The following is a 5634-nucleotide window of genomic DNA, read 5'->3' on the forward strand; positions in this document are numbered from 1 at the left end:
TCAGCCACTAATTATGTTTGCAAAGTGAAAAGTGATGAGATCCATATGTCTTTGCTACCATGAGGTTCATAAGGGCAGAGACCTCAGGCTCCATTGACCCATTTTCTGCCCCCTAACCAGCTCATCTTGGACTTAATTGGAATGAGATCATGGGCTGTTCCCAAAGTCTGTTTTAGGCCTGAAGGCATTAGATGCCTTACTGTGTTATTTTATTAACAAAGCGCTCAAGTGTTCAAAATTTCTTTGGCAAATTGTGGCAGAATTACCATCTCTTCTAGAGAAATTTCAGTGTAGTAGAGAGAAGGGGGCATTAGAAGAAAGCTAAGTTAGAACTGATCCTTTTCTATGAGAAATTATCATTGAAGAATAATTTAATGTTTATTTTGGATTAGTAGAAAATTTGTATCTGTTGCATGACTTGTTCCAAATTGGCTTTTAGGGAAAAATTTAATTCTCTCTTCTTGTGCTACTAGTGTGTATGTGTAACAGATGAATATTTATAGGAATGGTATGCATAGATATGTACTGTTTGATTTCATTATTAATTTTTTTTTGTTTTTTTGAGATGGAGTTTCGCTCTTGTTGCTCAAGCTGGAGTGCAATGGCATGATCTTGGCTCACTGCAACTTCTGCCTCCTGGGTTCAAGCGATTCTTCTACTTCAGCCTCCTGAGTAGCTGGGATTACAGGCATGCGCCACCACACCTGGCTAATTTTGTGTTTTTTTTCTTTTTTTTTAGTAGAGACGGGGTTTCTCTGTGTTGGTCAGGCTTGTCTTGAGCTCCCGACCTCAGGCGATCCACCTGCCTCGACATCCCAAAGTGCTGGGATTACAGGCATGAGCCACCATGCTCGGTTTGATTTCATTATGAATTTTATAAAAATAAGTAATTTGAATATGACTATCTGAATACAGTTGTTTTCTGATAATAATGATACTAAATTGCTGCAATGTTGGCCATGCACATAGGGTACTGTGTCAGCCAGAGTTATAATTTTGTAATTTCAATTTGTAAGTATAATTTTAAGACTTTAAGAAAGAAAAGCAGGACCTTAAGACATGATTGCTTTTTAGTCAGCCTCCAGAAAAGAATAATTTGCATAAAAGTAACTTTATGATCAATAATATCCTCTGATTCTTGGACTGCACGCAGCAGTGTCTTTATGAAGAGGTCGTTATTCTAGTGAGTTTTACAAAAAAAGAATTACAATTCCTCACCTATAGGAAGGGCCATAATTGCTTGTATTGTTTAGTCAACCTCATATAATTTCACATTATGGTCACAGTCTTTGAGGCTGTTCTCTCAGTTAAATCATCTTCTCTTCAAATATTATAATATCTCCACTTGACACACCAACAAATATTATCAGTCACAAAAATTATAGGTATTAAAGGACTCTTCTCCCTTGTCTTGTGTTTCTGTTTTGACAGTTAAGATATCTGTTATCATCTGGTTTTTACATCTGTGGTTAAGTTCAGAAAATATTACAAGCTTCAAGATTGCAATATTTTTTTTGGATCATGTATGCTAACCTCCCATGAAACTAGGCTGGAAAACAGAGAAATTTGCCCTTATGAACCTCATGGTAGCAAGGACATTGGAAAATTCTGTATAATATATGACCTGTTCCCAGGATTTTCTGAACGTTTTTTGTTTTGACAGATAAACAGTTCCTCTTCCTCCTCCTCCTCTTATTCCTCCTCTTCTTCTTCATCTTCCTCTTCCAACTTTTTCTGGGCAACTTTAGCAGGATGCTTTGCACCATCAAACTTTCCTTTCGACTTATAGTCAGCAACATCCTTGTCATACTTCTCCTTCAGCTTTGCTGCCTTAGTGGTGTAAGGCTGCTTTTCGCTGTCATTTAGGTTATTCCACATCTCGGCCAGCTTTTTTTTGCCACGTCTCCAATAGAGATGCCAGGGTTTGTGGATTTGATCTTCGGTAGGAATTCTGAACACAAAAGGAAGAATCCAGATGGTGGCCTTTCGGGGGCATTAGGATCCTTCTTATACTTGCTTCCCCTAGCTGGTCCATAATCCGCCTTTGCCATTTCATTGAATTTAGATTTCTCTTTCCCAGACATTGTCTTCCACCTCTCAGAGCATTTCTTGGAAAATTCTGCAAAATTGACAGGGACCTCTGGGTTTTTCTTCTCTGCACGTCTGAACAAAGAAGGCATAAGCAAACATCTTGCCCTTTGGTTTCTTGGGGTCACCTTTAGCCATCCTGACTGTATTGTTTCAATTTTCTGAACTTAGTTTACTTTCGGTAATGCCTTTCAGTAATGCCAGTTAGTATAACACTATGGGAAATTACTCTTTTAGTTCAATCTGTTGAATTTAGGCTCTCCCAACATTCATAAATCAGTCTGGAATTTAACTCTGGGCATAAGGACGTGTATCATCTCATATCTGTCACCCTATGGATAACTACGTCTGTGGCTAGTTTGGATGATCAGGTGGCTTAGGTATTCTCTACAATGCTTTAAGCATACATTTCTATTCCATTGAGGAGAACAACTTTCTCAGACAGAGGAAAACTTTTCCTTAGAAAAGAGTATAACAGTATTTTTCTTTTCTTACCATAGCACAAACATATCTTTATCCCCCCCTTTTTTTTAAATGTGGAACTTTGATTTGTAGTTTTTCACAAGCTTGTTAGGAATGTGAAAGTTGTGACATCTTTGCCCATTAATGTTTACTTTTTGAAAGAATAGTATAAGCACAGGGCAGGATGATCCAATGAAGGTCACTGAGTGGATCTGGTCAGAGTGGAATTGGGGATCTGGTGGCATGTGAGCACTAGAGGAACTCTTTGCAACTGGTCTAGGTGTATTATTATAAATGTGAAGCTTGGTTTGACAATAGGTTGAATGTTCTTACAAATCACTTAGTGACTTCATATGATACACTCTTCTATTCCAGAAATTTTCATCTTTGTTTTCAATGTAGATTTCTGGGCATCCCCCATCACTGCCTGTCGTCACAATATACTCTCATCTTACCCCATTTTTGTTCCCAATGCCCCTTCCTCAGGCCTGACAACCACTCTGGGGCTGTTTCTGTAGTTTAATGAAGAATGTAGAGTCACAGTTGGCATTTTATCAGAGTCTCCACTTTGCAGGTTTGAAATACTCCCTGTGGTATTAGTAAAATGAAAATAATTTTTGCTTGTATGCTGTCATGCAGATGAATCTAGTACCACATTGTTCTTGGTCTTAGGTGCTGCTTGACCTCTGCTGGAAGACAGAAGACAGCAATTATCCCCCACTGCATGCTTCTCAAAATACTTCTTAGAGAAATGGTTGACATCTATGCCAGTAAAGCCACTGTAGAAGTTAAACTGGTTTGGGCCTCTTAGAGGAAGTAATTTGCAATGTCAGGTGTGAGGGAGAATGGCTTTTCTGCAGGAAGGAGTTTGGATGGCATAAGGAAGATAAATAGCCCTGAATGAAAGGGTGAATAAAACCCTGGACAGTTTGAAATTCCTTTGGAGGAACCTGGGAGTTAAGCATTTTCTTTCTTCTCTTTTTATCTCTTGTCTGTCTCATATTTCAGTTTTATTGCCCCTCTTTCGCTGCCCATGGTGCTGAATTATGATGAGCCCTAGACTTAGTTTAACCTTAGCAATTTCCTGACCCACACTTTCTTATAAGGTAGAAAATGACTCAGATTACTTCCTTCTCTGCAGTCATGACTATTATTAAATCTTTTACAATAGTCATATCTAATTTCTTTTTATGCTTCCCCCTCACCAATGCACTGGGCAATATGTCTGGCAGGAAGAGACACCATCTTTGGCAAAAATTACATCAAAGGCTGAAGCTAAGATCCAGTAAGTGTAATCATTTAATTAGAAAAGCATGCCAGGATAGTACAGAGTACCTGTGGATGGCCTTTTCTGTTGCAGAGGTTTCTAATTCTGGCTCTATATTTTACTAGCTATATTGCCTAAAGGCAATTGCATAAACTTACTTTCATTTGTTCATTTTTCAATTGAGGAAACAGAAATTCCTGTATCATAGGGTTATTTTGAGTATAATGTGAGATAATATAATAAGTTTAGCACAGAAGCTGGCATAGATACACAATTAATATTAGTTTCTTTTCCTTCTTCGAATAGCAGTGGATACTGTCTTAATGTTCCAGAAGGAAGTTGGTGATCTTGATGCCAAAGTTATAAATATGAGGGTTTTTTTTATATTTATTTTCCTAACATTGTTCAAATGACAGAAACTCTAAGATCTGATATTTGCGCTCTCTAAAGAAAGCATATAGTAATGGCGGAAAACATTTGATTTGAGCAAAAGCTCTGGATCATCAAGCTGAAACAAAGTAGGGAGTATCAGTTCTTTAACAATGGTAGCAGATACAAGCTAAATGTCATCTACACATGTTTAACAATGTAAGTACGTTTGTAATTTTTTTTTCAGTCCTTGGTGGTGGTTTTGGTGGTGATGGTTCTAATAAATGGCCTTTCCAGTGACTGAGTTTAGATGGGGCTTGAATCTTGAATTAGGCTTGGCTATCAAAAGCTAGACCAATTTTCTGTCTCCACCAAATAGGCAAATTTCAGGATAAGCTCAAGTAGTTAGTAAGATGAGTGCTGCATGGGGTAAATAAGTCAAAGCTGAGTTTCACAGACTTGGACAAAGGTGTGCGTGCGTGTGTGTGTGTGTGTGTGTGTGTGTGTGTTTGTGTGTCGGGACGGATATCAGGCAATGCTGTCCCTATGCTTTATCCATACAGAGGCATTCAGCACTTGCAGGACCCCAGCACTGGCAATAGACAGACCTGTGTTCAAATCCCAGATCTACACCCTATTTTGTCAAACACTTAATGAAAACACACTTAATAGAAAAATCAACTCTAATTACATTTAAGGATAAGAATGTTTATTTTCTTGTACATCAAGAAATACGGAAAATAAGTATTTCCTATGTCTAATATTCCAGGGCTCTATCTCTCTGTGATTCTTTTGGTATTCTTTTGCTTTTTTGGCCAGTTGGTTTAATATTCAAGTTGGCAGAAAGATGGCAGCAGCAGTTCTAGGTACCACATCCAGGCAAGAAAGTCTCCAGGAAAAGAAGAGAGACTAGTTTCTTTCTAGAGCTCTTCTGTAAGAGTGGTAAAACTTTTCCAAAAATGCCACGGCAAACTTCTCACTTTTCATTGACCAGAATAGGCTAACATGTCCATTTCTAAATCAATCACACTAGGAAAACAAGATTATTATACTTAACTTAGACAAAAAAAGATCTAAAAGCCTGGGATGAGGATCATACTTGATCTTTTGATGTAGAGTGGATACCTGAACCAATAGTATATGCTGCAACTTGCTAGTTTATTTGAGCTTCAAAGTTTCCATTTGTATAATTTGCACATGTTACTTATGTAGAAAAGATTTAATGAAATAACAAAGATAAAGTACTCAGCACAATATCTGATACAGAGTAAACATTTAATCAAATAATAAAATACTTGGCAATTGAGCTACCACATTTATTGACTACAAGACTGATTCAAAGCTCTTACTAACTTGTGTGGTTATATTCCTGAGAAGCTTTCTAAACTTCTCCTGACTGTTTAAGAAACTAGAATAATCTTGAGAATCCAGATAAAGCCAATAATTCT

At 37.6% G+C, this 5634-nt stretch overlaps 1 pseudogene; it reads right to left on the minus strand.

Moving 5' to 3' along the window:
• Positions 1 to 1581: 1581 nt before the first annotated feature.
• LOC116555211 lies at positions 1582 to 4469 on the minus strand (annotated as a pseudogene).
• Between the last annotated feature and the right edge of the window lie 1165 nt (positions 4470 to 5634).

The sequence above is a fragment of the Sapajus apella genome, unplaced genomic scaffold, assembly GCF_009761245.1.
Source record: "Sapajus apella isolate SASKATOON/1434 unplaced genomic scaffold, GSC_monkey_1.0 scaffold14, whole genome shotgun sequence".
In the NCBI taxonomy this organism is placed as follows: domain Eukaryota; kingdom Metazoa; phylum Chordata; class Mammalia; order Primates; family Cebidae; genus Sapajus; species Sapajus apella.